The following is a 19,393-nucleotide window of genomic DNA, read 5'->3' as shown; positions in this document are numbered from 1 at the left end:
TCCCGAATGCGGTGCCTGTGAGTGTGAACGAGGCAGCTTCAATCAAATGTTCAGGGTCTGAAATGCGGTGCCTGAGTGTGTGATCGAGGCAGCTTCAATCGAGTGTTCAGGTTCTGGAATGCGTTGCCTGAGAGTGTGATCGAGGCAGCTTCAATCAAGTGGACAGGAATGAGGTGCCTGAGTGTGTGATCGAGGCAGCTTCAATCGAGTGTTCAGGGTCTGGAAAGCGGTGCCTGAGAGTGTGATCAAGGAAGCTTCAATGTAGTGTTCAGAATCCAAAATGCGGTGCCTGAGAGTGTGATCGAGGCAGTTTCAATCAAAAGTTCAGGGTCTGAAATGCGGTGCCTGAGTGTGTGATCGAGGCAGCTTCAATTGAGAGGACAGGAATGAAGTGCCTGAGAGTGTGATCGAGGCAGCTTCCAACGAGTGTTCAGAGTCGGAAACTTGGTGCCTGAGAGGGAGATCGAGGGAGCTTCAATCGAGTGATCAAGGACTCGAATGCGGTGCCTGAGAGTGTGATCGAGGCAGTTTCAATCGAGTGAATAGGAATGAGGTGCCTGAGAGTGGGATTGAGGAAGCTTCAATTGAGTGTTCAGAGTATGGAATGCGGTGCCTGAGAGTGTGATTGAGGCAGCTTCAATCAAATGTTCAGGGTCTGGAAAGTGTTGCCCGAGAGTGTGATCGAGGCAGCTTCAATAGAGTGCTCAGGGTCTGGAAATTAGTGCCTGAGATTGTGATCGAGGCAGCTTCAATCAAATGTCAGGGTCTGGAATGCGATGCCTGAGAGTGTGATCAAGGAAGCTTCAATCTAGAGTTCAGAATCCAAAATGGGGTGCCTGAGAGTGTGATCGAGGCAGTTTCAATCAAAAGTTCAGGGTCTGAAATGCAGTGCCTGAGTGTGTGATCGAGGCAGCTTCAATGGAGAGGACAGGAATGAGGTGCCGGAGAGTGTGATCGAGGCAGCTTCAATCGCATGTTCAGAATCGGAAACTTGGTGCCTGAGAGGGTGATCGAGGCAGCTTCAATCGTGTGTTCAGTGTCTGGAATCCGGTGGCTGAGACTGTGATTGAGGCAGCTTCAATCAAGTGTTCAGGGTCTGGAATGGGGTGCCTGAGTGTGTGATGGAGGCAGCTTCAATCGAGTGTTCAGGGTGTGGATTGCGCTGCCTGAGAGTGTGATTGAGGCAGTTTCAATCGAGAGGACAGGAATGAGGTGCCTGAGAGTGTGATCGAGCCAGCTTCAATCTAGTTTTCAGGATCCCGAATGCGGTGCCTGAGAGTGTGAACGAGGCAGCTTCAATCAAATGTTCAGGGTCTGAAATGCGGTGCCTGAGTGTGTGATCGAGGCAGCTTCAATCGAGCGTTCTGGTTCTGGAATGCGTTGCCTGAGAGTGTGATCGAGGCAGCTTCAATCAAGTGGACAGGAAAGAGGTGCGTAAGTGTGTGATCGAGGCAGCTTCAATCGAGTGTTCAGGGTCTGGAAAGCGGTGCCTGAGAGTGTGATCAAGGAAGCTTCAATGTAGTGTTCAGAATCCAAAATGCGGTGCCTGAGAGTGTGATCGAGGCAGTTTCAATCAAAAGTTCAGGGTCTGAAATGCGGTGCCTGAGTGTGTGATCGAGGCAGCTTCAATTGAGAGGACAGGAATGAAGTGCCTGAGAGTGTGATCAAGGCAGCTTCCATCGAGTGTTCAGAGTCGGAAACTTGGTGCTTGAGAGGGAGATCGAGGGAGCTTCAATCGAGTGATCAAGGACTCGAATGCAGTGCCTGAGAGTGTGATCGAGGCAGTTTCACTCGAGTGAATAGGAATGCGGTGCCTGAGAGTGTGAACGAGGCAGCTTCAATCAAATGTTCAGGGTCTGGAAAGCGTTGCCCGAGAGTGTGATCGAGGCAGCTTCAATAGAGTGCTCAGGGTCTGGAAATTAGTGCCTGAGATTGTGATCGAGGCAGCTTCAATCGTGTGTTCAGTGTCTGGAATCCGGTGGATGAGACTGTGATTGAGGCAGCTTCAATCGAGTGTTCAGGGTCTGGAATGGGGTGCCTGAGTGTGTGATGGAGGCAGCTTCAATCGAGTGTTCAGGGTGTGGATTGCGCTGCCTGAGAGTGTGATTGAGGCAGTTTCAATCGAGAGGACAGGAATGAGGTGCCTGAGAGTGTGATCGAGCCAGCTTCAATCTAGTTTTCAGGATCCCGAATGCGGTGCCTGAGAGTGTGAACGAGGCAGCTTCAATCAAATGTTCAGGGTCTGAAATGCGGTGCCTGAGTGTGTGATCGAGGCAGCTTCAATCGAGTGTTCTGGTTCTGGAATGCGTTGCCTGAGAGTGTGATCGAGGCAGCTTCAATCAAGTGGACAGGAAAGAGGTGCGTAAGTGTGTGATCGAGGCAGCTTCAATCGAGTGTTCAGGGTCTGGAAAGCGGTGCCTGAGAGTGTGATCAAGGAAGCTTCAATGTAGTGCTCAGAATCCAAAATGCGGTGCTTGAGAGTGTGATCGAGGCAGTTTCAATCAAAAATTTGGGTCTGAAATGCGGTGCCTGAGTGTGTGATCGAGGCAGCTTCAATCTAGTTTTCAGGATCCCGAATGCGGTGCCTGAGAGTGTGAACGAGGCAGCTTCAATCAAATGTTCAGGGTCTGAAATGCGGTGCCTGAGTGTGTGATCGAGGCAGCTTCAATCGAGTGTTCAGGTTCTGGAATGCGTTGCCTGAGAGTGTGATCGAGGCAGCTTCAATCAAGTGGACAGGAATGAGGTGCCTGAGTGTGTGATCGAGGCAGCTTCAATCGAGTGTTCAGGGTCTGGAAAGCGGTGCCTGAGAGTGTGATCAAGGAAGCTTCAATGTAGTGTTCAGAATCCAAAATGCGGTGCCTGAGAGTGTGATCGAGGCAGTTTCAATCAAAAGTTCAGGGTCTGAAATGCGGTGCCTGAGTGTGTGATCGAGGCAGCTTCAATTGAGAGGACAGGAATGAAGTGCCTGAGAGTGTGATCGAGGCAGCTTCCAACGAGTGTTCAGAGTCGGAAACATTGGTGCCTGAGAGGGAGATCGAGGGAGCTTCAATCGAGTGATCAAGGACTCGAATGCGGTGCCTGAGAGTGTGATCGAGGCAGTTTCAATCGAGTGAATAGGAATGAGGTGCCTGAGAGTGGGATTGAGGAAGCTTCAATTGAGTGTTCAGAGTATGGAATGCGGTGCCTGAGAGTGTGATTGAGGCAGCTTCAATCAAATGTTCAGGGTCTGGAAAGTGTTGCCCGAGAGTGTGATCGAGGCAGCTTCAATAGAGTGCTCAGGGTCTGGAAATTAGTGCCTGAGATTGTGATCGAGGCAGCTTCAATCAAATGTCAGGGTCTGGAATGCGATGCCTGAGAGTGTGATCAAGGAAGCTTCAATCTAGAGTTCAGAATCCAAAATGGGGTGCCTGAGAGTGTGATCGAGGCAGTTTCAATCAAAAGTTCAGGGTCTGAAATGCAGTGCCTGAGTGTGTGATCGAGGCAGCTTCAATGGAGAGGACAGGAATGAGGTGCCGGAGAGTGTGATCGAGGCAGCTTCAATCGCATGTTCAGAATCGGAAACTTGGTGCCTGAGAGGGTGATCGAGGCAGCTTCAATCGTGTGTTCAGTGTCTGGAATCCGGTGGCTGAGACTGTGATTGAGGCAGCTTCAATCAAGTGTTCAGGGTCTGGAATGGGGTGCCTGAGTGTGTGATGGAGGCAGCTTCAATCGAGTGTTCAGGGTGTGGATTGCGCTGCCTGAGAGTGTGATTGAGGCAGTTTCAATCGAGAGGACAGGAATGAGGTGCCTGAGAGTGTGATCGAGCCAGCTTCAATCTAGTTTTCAGGATCCCGAATGCGGTGCCTGAGAGTGTGAACGAGGCAGCTTCAATCAAATGTTCAGGGTCTGAAATGCGGTGCCTGAGTGTGTGATCGAGGCAGCTTCAATCGAGCGTTCTGGTTCTGGAATGCGTTGCCTGAGAGTGTGATCGAGGCAGCTTCAATCAAGTGGACAGGAAAGAGGTGCGTAAGTGTGTGATCGAGGCAGCTTCAATCGAGTGTTCAGGGTCTGGAAAGCGGTGCCTGAGAGTGTGATCAAGGAAGCTTCAATGTAGTGTTCAGAATCCAAAATGCGGTGCCTGAGAGTGTGATCGAGGCAGTTTCAATCAAAAGTTCAGGGTCTGAAATGCGGTGCCTGAGTGTGTGATCGAGGCAGCTTCAATTGAGAGGACAGGAATGAAGTGCCTGAGAGTGTGATCAAGGCAGCTTCCATCGAGTGTTCAGAGTCGGAAACTTGGTGCTTGAGAGGGAGATCGAGGGAGCTTCAATCGAGTGATCAAGGACTCGAATGCAGTGCCTGAGAGTGTGATCGAGGCAGTTTCACTCGAGTGAATAGGAATGCGGTGCCTGAGAGTGTGAACGAGGCAGCTTCAATCAAATGTTCAGGGTCTGGAAAGCGTTGCCCGAGAGTGTGATCGAGGCAGCTTCAATAGAGTGCTCAGGGTCTGGAAATTAGTGCCTGAGATTGTGATCGAGGCAGCTTCAATCGTGTGTTCAGTGTCTGGAATCCGGTGGATGAGACTGTGATTGAGGCAGCTTCAATCGAGTGTTCAGGGTCTGGAATGGGGTGCCTGAGTGTGTGATGGAGGCAGCTTCAATCGAGTGTTCAGGGTGTGGATTGCGCTGCCTGAGAGTGTGATTGAGGCAGTTTCAATCGAGAGGACAGGAATGAGGTGCCTGAGAGTGTGATCGAGCCAGCTTCAATCTAGTTTTCAGGATCCCGAATGCGGTGCCTGAGAGTGTGAACGAGGCAGCTTCAATCAAATGTTCAGGGTCTGAAATGCGGTGCCTGAGTGTGTGATCGAGGCAGCTTCAATCGAGTGTTCTGGTTCTGGAATGCGTTGCCTGAGAGTGTGATCGAGGCAGCTTCAATCAAGTGGACAGGAAAGAGGTGCGTAAGTGTGTGATCGAGGCAGCTTCAATCGAGTGTTCAGGGTCTGGAAAGCGGTGCCTGAGAGTGTGATCAAGGAAGCTTCAATGTAGTGTTCAGAATCCAAAATGCGGTGCCTGAGAGTGTGATCGAGGCAGTTTCAATCAAAAATTTGGGTCTGAAATGCTGTGCCTGAGTGTGTGATCGAGGCAGCTTCAATCTAGTTTTCAGGATCCCGAATGCGGTGCCTGAGAGTGTGAACGAGGCAGCTTCAATCAAATGTTCAGGGTCTGAAATGCGGTGCCTGAGTGTGTGATCGAGGCAGCTTCAATCGAGTGTTCAGGTTCTGGAATGCGTTGCCTGAGAGTGTGATCGAGGCAGCTTCAATCAAGTGGACAGGAATGAGGTGCCTGAGTGTGTGATCGAGGCAGCTTCAATCGAGTGTTCAGGGTCTGGAAAGCGGTGCCTGAGAGTGTGATCAAGGAAGCTTCAATGTAGTGTTCAGAATCCAAAATGCGGTGCCTGAGAGTGTGATCGAGGCAGTTTCAATCAAAAGTTCAGGGTCTGAAATGCGGTGCCTGAGTGTGTGATCGAGGCAGCTTCAATTGAGAGGACAGGAATGAAGTGCCTGAGAGTGTGATCGAGGCAGCTTCCAACGAGTGTTCAGAGTCGGAAACTTGGTGCCTGAGAGGGAGATCGAGGGAGCTTCAATCGAGTGATCAAGGACTCGAATGCGGTGCCTGAGAGTGTGATCGAGGCAGTTTCAATCGAGTGAATAGGAATGAGGTGCCTGAGAGTGGGATTGAGGAAGCTTCAATTGAGTGTTCAGAGTATGGAATGCGGTGCCTGAGAGTGTGATTGAGGCAGCTTCAATCAAATGTTCAGGGTCTGGAAAGTGTTGCCCGAGAGTGTGATCGAGGCAGCTTCAATAGAGTGCTCAGGGTCTGGAAATTAGTGCCTGAGATTGTGATCGAGGCAGCTTCAATCAAATGTCAGGGTCTGGAATGCGATGCCTGAGAGTGTGATCAAGGAAGCTTCAATCTAGAGTTCAGAATCCAAAATGGGGTGCCTGAGAGTGTGATCGAGGCAGTTTCAATCAAAGGTTCAGGGTCTGAAATGCAGTGCCTGAGTGTGTGATCGAGGCAGCTTCAATGGAGAGGACAGGAATGAGGTGCCGGAGAGTGTGATCGAGGCAGCTTCAATCGCATGTTCAGAATCGGAAACTTGGTGCCTGAGAGGGTGATCGAGGCAGCTTCAATCGTGTGTTCAGTGTCTGGAATCCGGTGGATGAGACTGTGATTGAGGCAGCTTCAATCGAGTGTTCAGGGTCTGGAATGGGGTGCCTGAGTGTGTGATGGAGGCAGCTTCAATCGAGTGTTCAGGGTGTGGATTGCGCTGCCTGAGAGTGTGATTGAGGCAGTTTCAATCGAGAGGACAGGAATGAGGTGCCTGAGAGTGTGATCGAGCCAGCTTCAATCTAGTTTTCAGGATCCCGAATGCGGTGCCTGAGAGTGTGAACGAGGCAGCTTCAATCAAATGTTCAGGGTCTGAAATGCGGTGCCTGAGTGTGTGATCGAGGCAGCTTCAATCGAGTGTTCTGGTTCTGGAATGCGTTGCCTGAGAGTGTGATCGAGGCAGCTTCAATCAAGTGGACAGGAAAGAGGTGCGTAAGTGTGTGATCGAGGCAGCTTCAATCGAGTGTTCAGGGTCTGGAAAGCGGTGCCTGAGAGTGTGATCAAGGAAGCTTCAATGTAGTGTTCAGAATCCAAAATGCGGTGCCTGAGAGTGTGATCGAGGCAGTTTCAATCAAAAATTTGGGTCTGAAATGCTGTGCCTGAGTGTGTGATCGAGGCAGCTTCAATTGAGAGGACAGGAATGAAGTGCCTGAGAGTGTGATCGAGGCAGCTTCCATCGAGTGTTCAGAGTCGGAAACTTGGTGCCTGAGAGGGAGATCGAGGGAGCTTCAATCGAGTGACCAAGGACTCGAATGCGGTGCCTGAGAGTGTGATCGAGGCAGTTTCAATCGAGTGAATAGGAATGAGGTGCCTGAGATTGGGATTGAGGAAGCTTCAATTGAGTGTTCAGAGTAGGGAATGCGGTGCCTGAGATTTTGATCGAGGCAGCTTCAATCAAATGTTCAGGTTCTGGAAAGCGTTGCCCGAGAGTGTGATCGAGGCAGCTTCAATAGAGTGCTCAGGGTCTGGAAATTAGTGCCTGAGATTGTGATCGAGGCAGCTTCAATCAAATGTCAGGGTCTGGAATGCGGTGCCTGAGAGTGTGATCAAGGAAGCTTCAATGTAGTGTTCAGAATCCAAAATGCGGTGCCTGAGAGTGTGATCGAGGCAGTTTCAATCAAAAGTTCAGGGTCTGAAATGCGGTGCTGAGTGTGTGATCGAGGCAGCTTCAATTGAGATGACAAGAATGAAGTGCCTGAGAGTGCGATCGAGGCAGCTTCAAGTTCTGTCGAAGGGTCATGAGGACTCGAAACGTCAACTCTTTTCTTCTCCGCCGATGCTGCCAGACCTGCTGAGTTTTTCCAGGTAATTCTGTTTTTGTTTTGGATTTCCAGCATCCGCAGTTTTTTTGTTCTTATTTTTTTGTTCTTAGCTTCAAACAAGTGTTCAGTTTCGGAAACTTGGTGCCTGAGATTGTGATCGAGGCAGCTTCAAACGTGGGTTCAGTGTCTGGAATCCGGTGGCTGAGACTGTGATTGAGGCAGCTTCAATCAAGTGTTCAGGGTCTGGAATGGGGTGCATGAGTGTGTGATCGAGACAGCTTCAATCGAGTGTTACGTGTCTGGATTGGGCTGCCTGAGAGTGTGATCGAGGCAGTTTCAATCGAGAGGACAGGAATGAGGTGCCTGAGTGTGTGATCGAGCCTGCTTCAATCTAGTTTTCTGGATCCCGAATGCGGTGCCTGAGAGTGTGAACGAGGCAGCTTCAATCAAATGTTCAGGGTCTGAAATGCGGTGCCTGAGTTTGTGATCGAGGCAGCTTCAATCGAGTGTTTAGGTTCTGGAATGCGTTGCCTGATAGTGTGATCGAGGCATCTTCAATCGAGTGTTCAGGTTCTGAAATGCGGTGCCTCAGATTGTGATCAAGGCAGCTTCAATCAAGAATACAGGAATGAGGTGCCTGAGTGCGTGATCGAGGCAGCCTCAATCTAGTGCTCAGGAGCCCGAATGCGGTGCCTGAGAGAGTGATCGAGGCAACTTCAATCAAATGTTCAGGGTCTGAAATGAAGTGCCTGAGTGTGTGATCGAGGCAGCTTCAATCGAAAGTTCAGGGTCTGAAATTCGGTGCCTGATAGTGTGATCGAGGCAGCTTCAATCGAGTGTTCAGAATCCAAAATGCGGTGCCTGAGAGTGTGATCGAGGCAGTTTCAATCGAGAGGACAGAAATGAGGTGCCTGAGTGTGTGATCGAGCCAGCTTCAATCTAGTTTTCAGGATCCCGAATGCGGTGTCTTAGAGTGTGAACGAGGCAGCTTCAATCAAGTGGACAGGAATGAGGTGCCTGAGTGTGTGATCGAGGCAGCTTCAATCGAGTGTTCAGGTCTGGAAAGCGGTGCCTGAGAGTGTGATCAAGGAAGCTTCAATGTAGTGTTCAGAATCCAAAATGCGGTGCCTGAGAGTGTGATTGAGGCAGTTTCAATCAAAAGTTCAGTGTCTGAAATGCGGTGCCTGAGTGTGTGATCGAGGCAGCTTCAATCGAGAGGACAGGAATGAAGTGCCTGCGAGTGTGATCGAGGCAGCTTCCATCGAGTGTTCAGAGTTGGAAACTTGGTGCCTGAGAGGGAGATCGAGGGAGCTTCAATCGAGTGATCAAGGACTCGAATACGGTGCCTGAGAGTGTGATCGAGGCAGTTTCAATCGAGTGAATAGGAATGAGGTGCCTGAGAGTGGGATTGAGGAAGCTTCAATTGAGTGTTCAGAGTATGGAATGCGGTGCCTGAGAGTGTGATCGAGGCAGCTTCAATCAAATGTCAGGGTCTGGAATGCGGTGCCTGAGAGTGTGATCGAGGCAGTTTCAATCGAGAGGACAGGAATGAGGTGCCTGAGTGTTTGACCGAGCCAGCTTCAATCTAGTTTTCAGGATCCCGAATGCGGTGTCTTAGAGTGCGAACGAGGCAGCTTCAATCAAATGATCAGGGTATGAAATGCGGTGCCTGAGTTTGTGATCGAGGCAGCTTCAATCGAGTGTTCAGGGTGTGGATGGCGGTGACTGAGAGTTTGATCGAGGCAGCTTCAATCAAGTGTGTAGGATCTGGATTACGCTGCTGCTGAGAGTGTAACTGAGGCAGCTTAAATTGAGTGCTCAATGTGTGGAATGCGGTGCTTACAAGTGTGATCGAGGCAGCTTCAATTGAGATGACAAGAATGAGGTGCCTGAGTGTGTGATCGAGGCAGCTTCAATTGAGAGGACAGGAATGAGGTGCCTGAGTGTGTGATCGAGGCAGCTTCAATCGTGTGTTCAGTGTCTGGAATCCAGTGCCTGAGACGGTGATTGAGGCAGCTTCAATCGAGTGTTTGGGGTCTGAAATGGGGTGCCTGAGTGTGTGATCGAGGGTGCTTCGATCAAGTGTGTAGGATCTGGATTACACTGCTGCTGAGAGTGTAATTGAGGCAGCTTAAATTGAGTGCTCAATGTGTGGAATTCGGTGCCTGAGAGTGTGATCGAGGCAGCTTCAATTGAGAGGACAGGAAAGAGGTGTCTGAGTGTGTGATCGAGGCAGCTTCAATCGAGTGTTCAGGGTCTGGAATGCGGTGCCTGAGAGTGTGATCGAGGCAGCTTCAATCGAGTGTTCAGGGTCTGGAAAGCGGTGCCTGAGAGTGTGATCGAGGCAGCTTCAATCGAGTGATCAAGGACTCGAATGCAGTGCATGAGAGTGTGATCGAGGCAGCTTCAATCGAGTGTTCAGGGTCTGGATTGCGCTGCCTGAGAGTGTGATCGAGGCAGTTTCAATCGATAGGACAGGAATGAGGTGCCTGAGTGTGTGATCGAGGCAGCTTCAATTGAGTGTTCAGGTTCTGGAATGCGTTGCCTGAGAGTGTGATCGAGACATCTTCAATCGAGTGTTCAGGTTCTGAAATGCGTTGCCTCAGATAGTGATCGAGACAGCTTCAATCGAGAGGACAGGAATGAGGTGCCTGAGTGTGTGATCGAGGCAGCCTCAATCTAGTGCTCAGGATCCCGAATGCGGTGCCTGAGAGAGTGATAGAGGCAGCTTCAATCGAAGGTTCAGGGTCTGAAATGAAGTGCCTGAGTGTGTGATCGAGGCAGCTTCAATCGAAAGTTCAGGGTCTGAAATTCGGTGCCTGATAGTGTGATCGAGGCAGCTTCAATCGAGTGTCCAGAATCCAAAATGCGGTGCCTGAGAGTGTGATCGAGGCAGCTTCAATCTAGTGTTCAGGATCCGGTATGTGTTGCCTGAGAGTGTGATCGAGGTAGCTTCAATCGAATTTTCATGGTCTGGAATGCGGTGCCTGAGAGTGTGATCAAGGAAGCTTCAATGTAGTGTTCAGAATCCAAAATGCGGTGCCTGAGAGTGTGATCAAGGCAGTTTCAATCAAAAGTTCAGGGTCTGAAATGCGGTGCCTGAGTGTGTGATCGAGGCAGCTTGAATTGAGAGGACAGGAATGAGGTGCCTGAGAGTGTGATCGAGGCAGCTTCAATCGTATGTTCAGAGTCGGAAACTTGGTGCCTGAGAGGGTGATCGAGGCTGCTTCAATCGTGTGTTCAGTGTCTGGAATCCGGTGGCTGAGACTGTGATTGAGGCAGCTTCAATCGAGTGTTCAGGGTCTGGAATGGGGTGCCTGAGTGTGTGATGGAGGCAGCTTCAATTGAGTGTTCAGGGTGTGGATTGCGCTGCCTGAGAGTGTGATTGAGGCAGTTTCAATCGAGAGGACAGGAATGAGGTGCCTGAGTGTGAGATCGAGCCAGCTTCAATCTAGTTTTCAGGATCCCGAATGCGGTGCCTGAGAGTGAGAACGAGGCAGCTTCAATCAAATGTTCAGGGTCTGAAATGCGGTGCCTGAGTGTGTGATCGAGGCAGCTTCAATCGAGTGTTCAGGTTCTGGAATGCGTTGCCTGAGAGTGTGATCGAGGCAGCTTCAATCAAGTGGACAGGAATGAGGTGCCTGAGTGTGTGATCGAGGCAGCTTCAATCGAGTGTTCAGGGTCTGGAAAGCGGTGCCTGAGAGTGTGATCAAGGAAGCTTCAATGTAGTGCTCAGAATCCAAAATGCGGTGCTTGAGAGTGTGATCGAGGCAGTTTCAATCAAAAATTTGGGTCTGAAATGCGGTGCCTGAGTGTGTGATCGAGGCAGCTTCAATCTAGTTTTCAGGATCCCGAATGCGGTGCCTGAGAGTGTGAACGAGGCAGCTTCAATCAAATGTTCAGGGTCTGAAATGCGGTGCCTGAGTGTGTGATCGAGGCAGCTTCAATCGAGTGTTCAGGTTCTGGAATGCGTTGCCTGAGAGTGTGATCGAGGCAGCTTCAATCAAGTGGACAGGAATGAGGTGCCTGAGTGTGTGATCGAGGCAGCTTCAATCGAGTGTTCAGGGTCTGGAAAGCGGTGCCTGAGAGTGTGATCAAGGAAGCTTCAATGTAGTGTTCAGAATCCAAAATGCGGTGCCTGAGAGTGTGATCGAGGCAGCTTCAATCGAGTGATCAAGGACTCGAATGCAGTGCATGAGAGTGTGATCGAGGCAGCTTCAATCGAGTGTTCAGGGTCTGGATTGCGCTGCCTGAGAGTGTGATCGAGGCAGTTTCAATCGATAGGACAGGAATGAGGTGCCTGAGTGTGTGATCGAGGCAGCTTCAATTGAGTGTTCAGGTTCTGGAATGCGTTGCCTGAGAGTGTGATCGAGACATCTTCAATCGAGTGTTCAGGTTCTGAAATGCGTTGCCTCAGATAGTGATCGAGACAGCTTCAATCGAGAGGACAGGAATGAGGTGCCTGAGTGTGTGATCGAGGCAGCCTCAATCTAGTGCTCAGGATCCCGAATGCGGTGCCTGAGAGAGTGATAGAGGCAGCTTCAATCGAAGGTTCAGGGTCTGAAATGAAGTGCCTGAGTGTGTGATCGAGGCAGCTTCAATCGAAAGTTCAGGGTCTGAAATTCGGTGCCTGATAGTGTGATCGAGGCAGCTTCAATCGAGTGTCCAGAATCCAAAATGCGGTGCCTGAGAGTGTGATCGAGGCAGCTTCAATCTAGTGTTCAGGATCCGGTATGTGTTGCCTGAGACTGTGATCGAGGTAGCTTCAATCGAATTTTCATGGTCTGGAATGCGGTGCCTGAGAGTGTGATCAAGGAAGCTTCAATGTAGTGTTCAGAATCCAAAATGCGGTGCCTGAGAGTGTGATCGAGGCAGTTTCAATCAAAAGTTCAGGGTCTGAAATGCGGTGCCTGAGTGTGTGATCGAGGCAGCTTGAATTGAGAGGACAGGAATGAGGTGCCTGAGAGTGTGATCGAGGCAGCTTCAATCGTATGTTCAGAGTCGGAAACTTGGTGCCTGAGAGGGTGATCGAGGCTGCTTCAATCGTGTGTTCAGTGTCTGGAATCCGGTGGCTGAGACTGTGATTGAGGCAGCTTCAATCGAGTGTTCAGGGTCTGGAATGGGGTGCCTGAGTGTGTGATGGAGGCAGCTTCAATTGAGTGTTCAGGGTGTGGATTGCGCTGCCTGAGAGTGTGATTGAGGCAGTTTCAATCGAGAGGACAGGAATGAGGTGCCTGAGTGTGAGATCGAGCCAGCTTCAATCTAGTTTTCAGGATCCCGAATGCGGTGCCTGAGAGTGAGAACGAGGCAGCTTCAATCAAATGTTCAGGGTCTGAAATGCGGTGCCTGAGTGTGTGATCGAGGCAGCTTCAATCGAGTGTTCAGGTTCTGGAATGCGTTGCCTGAGAGTGTGATCGAGGCAGCTTCAATCAAGTGGACAGGAATGAGGTGCCTGAGTGTGTGATCGAGGCAGCTTCAATCGAGTGTTCAGGGTCTGGAAAGCGGTGCCTGAGAGTGTGATCAAGGAAGCTTCAATGTAGTGCTCAGAATCCAAAATGCGGTGCTTGAGAGTGTGATCGAGGCAGTTTCAATCAAAAATTTGGGTCTGAAATGCGGTGCCTGAGTGTGTGATCGAGGCAGCTTCAATCTAGTTTTCAGGATCCCGAATGCGGTGCCTGAGAGTGTGAACGAGGCAGCTTCAATCAAATGTTCAGGGTCTGAAATGCGGTGCCTGAGTGTGTGATCGAGGCAGCTTCAATCGAGTGTTCAGGTTCTGGAATGCGTTGCCTGAGAGTGTGATCGAGGCAGCTTCAATCAAGTGGACAGGAATGAGGTGCCTGAGTGTGTGATCGAGGCAGCTTCAATCGAGTGTTCAGGGTCTGGAAAGCGGTGCCTGAGAGTGTGATCAAGGAAGCTTCAATGTAGTGTTCAGAATCCAAAATGCGGTGCCTGAGAGTGTGATCGAGGCAGTTTCAATCAAAAGTTCAGGGTCTGAAATGCGGTGCCTGAGTGTGTGATCGAGGCAGCTTCAATTGAGAGGACAGGAATGAAGTGCCTGAGAGTGTGATCGAGGCAGCTTCCAACGAGTGTTCAGAGTCGGAAACTTGGTGCCTGAGAGGGAGATCGAGGGAGCTTCAATCGAGTGATCAAGGACTCGAATGCGGTGCCTGAGAGTGTGATCGAGGCAGTTTCAATCGAGTGAATAGGAATGAGGTGCCTGAGAGTGGGATTGAGGAAGCTTCAATTGAGTGTTCAGAGTATGGAATGCGGTGCCTGAGAGTGTGATTGAGGCAGCTTCAATCAAATGTTCAGGGTCTGGAAAGTGTTGCCCGAGAGTGTGATCGAGGCAGCTTCAATAGAGTGCTCAGGGTCTGGAAATTAGTGCCTGAGATTGTGATCGAGGCAGCTTCAATCAAATGTCAGGGTCTGGAATGCGATGCCTGAGAGTGTGATCAAGGAAGCTTCAATCTAGAGTTCAGAATCCAAAATGGGGTGCCTGAGAGTGTGATCGAGGCAGTTTCAATCAAAAGTTCAGGGTCTGAAATGCAGTGCCTGAGTGTGTGATCGAGGCAGCTTCAATGGAGAGGACAGGAATGAGGTGCCGGAGAGTGTGATCGAGGCAGCTTCAATCGCATGTTCAGAATCGGAAACTTGGTGCCTGAGAGGGTGATCGAGGCAGCTTCAATCGTGTGTTCAGTGTCTGGAATCCGGTGGCTGAGACTGTGATTGAGGCAGCTTCAATCAAGTGTTCAGGGTCTGGAATGGGGTGCCTGAGTGTGTGATGGAGGCAGCTTCAATCGAGTGTTCAGGGTGTGGATTGCGCTGCCTGAGAGTGTGATTGAGGCAGTTTTAATCGAGAGGACAGGAATGAGGTGCCTGAGAGTGTGATCGAGCCAGCTTCAATCTAGTTTTCAGGATCCCGAATGCGGTGCCTGAGAGTGTGAACGAGGCAGCTTCAATCAAATGTTCAGGGTCTGAAATGCGGTGCCTGAGTGTGTGATCGAGGCAGCTTCAATCGAGTGTTCTGGTTCTGGAATGCGTTGCCTGAGAGTGTGATCGAGGCAGCTTCAATCAAGTGGACAGGAAAGAGGTGCGTAAGTGTGTGATCGAGGCAGCTTCAATCGAGTGTTCAGGGTCTGGAAAGCGGTGCCTGAGAGTGTGATCAAGGAAGCTTCAATGTAGTGTTCAGAATCCAAAATGCGGTGCCTGAGAGTGTGATCGAGGCAGTTTCAATCAAAAATTTGGGTCTGAAATGCTGTGCCTGAGTGTGTGATCGAGGCAGCTTCAATTGAGAGGACAGGAATGAAGTGCCTGAGAGTGTGATCGAGGCAGCTTCCATCGAGTGTTCAGAGTCGGAAACTTGGTGCCTGAGAGGGAGATCGAGGGAGCTTCAATCGAGTGATCAAGGACTCGAATGCGGTGCCTGAGAGTGTGATCGAGGCAGTTTCAATCGAGTGAATAGGAATGAGGTGCCTGAGATTGGGATTGAGGAAGCTTCAATTGAGTGTTCAGAGTAGGGAATGCGGTGCCTGAGATTTTGATCGAGGCAGCTTCAATCAAATGTTCAGGTTCTGGAAAGCGTTGCCCGAGAGTGTGATCGAGGCAGCTTCAATAGAGTGCTCAGGGTCTGGAAATTAGTGCCTGAGATTGTGATCGAGGCAGCTTCAATCAAATGTCAGGGTCTGGAATGCGGTGCCTGAGAGTGTGATCAAGGAAGCTTCAATGTAGTGTTCAGAATCCAAAATGCGGTGCCTGAGAGTGTGATCGAGGCAGTTTCAATCAAAAGTTCAGGGTCTGAAATGCGGTGCCTGAGTGTGTGATCGAGGCAGCTTCAATCGAGTGTTCAGGTTCTGGAATGCGTTGCCTGAGAGTGTGATCGAGGCAGCTTCAATCAAGTGGACAGGAATGAGGTGCCTGAGTGTGTGATCGAGGCAGCTTCAATCGAGTGTTCAGGGTCTGGAAAGCGGTGCCTGAGAGTGTGATCAAGGAAGCTTCAATGTAGTGTTCAGAATCCAAAATGCGGTGCCTGAGAGTGTGATCGAGGCAGTTTCAATCAAAAGTTCAGGGTCTGAAATGCGGTGCCTGAGTGTGTGATCGAGGCAGCTTCAATTGAGAGGACAGGAATGAAGTGCCTGAGAGTGTGATCGAGGCAGCTTCCAACGAGTGTTCAGAGTCGGAAACTTGGTGCCTGAGAGGGAGATCGAGGGAGCTTCAATCGAGTGATCAAGGACTCGAATGCGGTGCCTGAGAGTGTGATCGAGGCAGTTTCAATCGAGTGAATAGGAATGAGGTGCCTGAGAGTGGGATTGAGGAAGCTTCAATTGAGTGTTCAGAGTATGGAATGCGGTGCCTGAGAGTGTGATTGAGGCAGCTTCAATCAAATGTTCAGGGTCTGGAAAGTGTTGCCCGAGAGTGTGATCGAGGCAGCTTCAATAGAGTGCTCAGGGTCTGGAAATTAGTGCCTGAGATTGTGATCGAGGCAGCTTCAATCAAATGTCAGGGTCTGGAATGCGATGCCTGAGAGTGTGATCAAGGAAGCTTCAATCTAGAGTTCAGAATCCAAAATGGGGTGCCTGAGAGTGTGATCGAGGCAGTTTCAATCAAAAGTTCAGGGTCTGAAATGCAGTGCCTGAGTGTGTGATCGAGGCAGCTTCAATGGAGAGGACAGGAATGAGGTGCCTGAGAGTGTGATCGAGGCAGCTTCAATCGCATGTTCAGAATCGGAAACTTGGTGCCTGAGAGGGTGATCGAGGCAGCTTCAATCGTGTGTTCAGTGTCTGGAATCCGGTGGCTGAGACTGTGATTGAGGCAGCTTCAATCAAGAGTTCAGGGTCTGGAATGGGGTGCCTGAGTGTGTGATGGAGGCAGCTTCAATCGAGTGTTCAGGGTGTGGATTGCGCTGCCTGAGAGTGTGATTGAGGCAGTTTCAATCGAGAGGACAGGAATGAGGTGCCTGAGAGTGTGATCGAGCCAGCTTCAATCTAGTTTTCAGGATCCCGAATGCGGTGCCTGAGAGTGTGAACGAGGCAGCTTCAATCAAATGTTCAGGGTCTGAAATGCGGTGCCTGAGTGTGTGATCGAGGCAGCTTCAATCGAGTGTTCTGGTTCTGGAATGCGTTGCCTGAGAGTGTGATCGAGGCAGCTTCAATCAAGTGGACAGGAAAGAGGTGCGTAAGTGTGTGATCGAGGCAGCTTCAATCGAGTGTTCAGGGTTTGGAAAGCGGTGCCTGAGAGTGTGATCAAGGAAGCTTCAATGTAGTGTTCAGAATCCAAAATGCGGTGCCTGAGAGTGTGATCGAGGCAGTTTCAATCAAAAATTTGGGTCTGAAATGCTGTGCCTGAGTGTGTGATCGAGGCAGCTTCAATTGAGAGGACAGGAATGAAGTGCCTGAGAGTGTGATCGAGGCAGCTTCCATCGAGTGTTCAGAGTCGGAAACTTGGTGCCTGAGAGGGAGATCGAGGGAGCTTCAATCGAGTGACCAAGGACTCGAATGCGGTGCCTGAGAGTGTGATCGAGGCAGTTTCAATCGAGTGAATAGGAATGAGGTGCCTGAGATTGGGATTGAGGAAGCTTCAATTGAGTGTTCAGAGTAGGGAATGCGGTGCCTGAGATTTTGATCGAGGCAGCTTCAATCAAATGTTCAGGTTCTGGAAAGCGTTGCCCGAGAGTGTGATCGAGGCAGCTTCAATAGAGTGCTCAGGGTCTGGAAATTAGTGCCTGAGATTGTGATCGAGGCAGCTTCAATCAAATGTCAGGGTCTGGAATGCGGTGCCTGAGAGTGTGATCAAGGAAGCTTCAATCTAGTGTTCAGAATCCAAAATGCGGTGCCTGAGAGTGTGATCGAGGCAGTTTCAATCAAAAGTTCAGGGTCTGAAATGCGGTGCTGAGTGTGTGATCGAGGCAGCTTCAATTGAGATGACAAGAATGAGGTGCCTGAGAGTGCGATCGAGGCAGCTTCAAGTTCTGTCGAAGGGTCATGAGGACTCGAAACGTCAACTCTTTTCTTCTCCGCCGATGCTGCCAGACCTGCTGAGTTTTTCCAGGTAATTCTGTTTTTGTTTTGGATTTCCAGCATCCGCAGTTTTTTTGTTCTTATTTTTTTGTTCTTAGCTTCAAACAAGTGTTCAGTTTCGGAAACTTGGTGCCTGAGATTGTGATCGAGGCAGCTTCAAACGTGGGTTCAGTGTCTGGAATCCGGTGGCTGAGACTGTGATTGAGGCAGCTTCAATCAAGTGTTCAGGGTCTGGAATGGGGTGCATGAGTGTGTGATCGAGACAGCTTCAATCGAGTGTTACGTGTCTGGATTGGGCTGCCTGAGAGTGTGATCGAGGCAGTTTCAATCGAGAGGACAGGAATGAGGTGCCGGAGAGTGTGATCGAGGCAGCTTCAATCGCATGTTCAGAATCGGAAACTTGGTGCCTGAGAGGGTGATCGAGGGAGCTTCAATCGTGTGTTCAGTGTCTGGAATCCGGTGGCTGAGACTGTGATTGAGGCAGCTTCAATCAAGTGTTCAGGGTCTGGAATGGGGTGCCTGAGTGTGTGATGGAGGCAGCTTCAATCGAGTGTTCAGGGTTTGGATTGCGCTGCCTGAGAGTGTGATTGAGGCAGTTTCAATCGAGAGGACAGGAATGAGGTGCCTGAGAGTGTGATCGAGCCAGCTTCAATCTAGTTTTCAGGATCCCGAATGCGGTGCCTGAGAGTGTGAACGAGGCAGCTTCAATCAAATGTTCAGGGTCTGAAATGCGGTGCCTGAGTGTGTGATCGAGGCAGCTTCAATCGAGTGTTCTGGTTCTGGAATGCGTTGCCTGAGAGTGTGATCGAGGCAGCTTCAATCAAGTGGACAGGAAAGAGGTGCGTAAGTGTGTGATCGAGGCAGCTTCAATCGAGTGTTCAGGGTCTGGAAAGCGGTGCCTGAGAGTGTGATCAAGGAAGCTTCAATGTAGTGTTCAGAATCCAAAATGCGGTGCCTGAGAGTGTGATCGAGGCAGTTTCAATCAAAAATTTGGGTCTGAAATGCTGTGCCTGAGTGTGTGATCGAGGCAGCTTCAATTGAGAGGACAGGAATGAAGTGCCTGAGAGTGTGATCGAGGCAGCTTCCATCGAGTGTTCAGAGTCGGAAACTTGGTGCCTGAGAGGGAGATCGAGGGAGCTTCAATCGAGTGATCAAGGACTCGAATGCGGTGCCTGAGAGTGTGATCGAGGCAGTTTCAATCGAGTGAATAGGAATGAGGTGCCTGAGATTGGGATTGAGGAAGCTTCAATTGAGTGTTCAGAGTAGGGAATGCGGTGCCTGAGATTTTGATCGAGGCAGCTTCAATCAAATGTTCAGGTTCTGGAAAGCGTTGCCCGAGAGTGTGATCGAGGCAGCTTCAATAGAGTGCTCAGGGTCTGGAAATTAGTGCCTGAGATTGTGATCGAGGCAGCTTCAATCAAATGTCAGGGTCTGGAATGCGGTGCCTGAGAGTGTGATCAAGGAAGCTTCAATGTAGTGTTCAGAATCCAAAATGCGGTGCCTGAGAGTGTGATCGAGGCAGTTTCAATCAAAAGTTCAGGGTCTGAAATGCGGTGCCTGAGTGTGTGATCGAGGCAGCTTCAATCGAGTGTTCAGGTTCTGGAATGCGTTGCCTGAGAGTGTGATCGAGGCAGCTTCAATCAAGTGGACAGGAATGAGGTGCCTGAGTGTGTGATCGAGGCAGCTTCAATCGAGTGTTCAGGGTCTGGAAAGCGGTGCCTGAGAGTGTGATCAAGGAAGCTTCAATGTAGTGTTCAGAATCCAAAATGCGGTGCCTGAGAGTGTGATCGAGGCAGTTTCAATCAAAAGTTCAGGGTCTGAAATGCGGTGCCTGAGTGTGTGATCGAGGCAGCTTCAATTGAGAGGACAGGAATGAAGTGCCTGAGAGTGTGATCGAGGCAGCTTCCAACGAGTGTTCAGAGTCGGAAACTTGGTGCCTGAGAGGGAGATCGAGGGAGCTTCAATCGAGTGATCA

The sequence above is a fragment of the Carcharodon carcharias genome, chromosome 7, assembly GCF_017639515.1.
Source record: "Carcharodon carcharias isolate sCarCar2 chromosome 7, sCarCar2.pri, whole genome shotgun sequence".
NCBI classification, from domain to species: domain Eukaryota; kingdom Metazoa; phylum Chordata; class Chondrichthyes; order Lamniformes; family Lamnidae; genus Carcharodon; species Carcharodon carcharias.
This window is presented reverse-complemented; position numbering follows the sequence as displayed.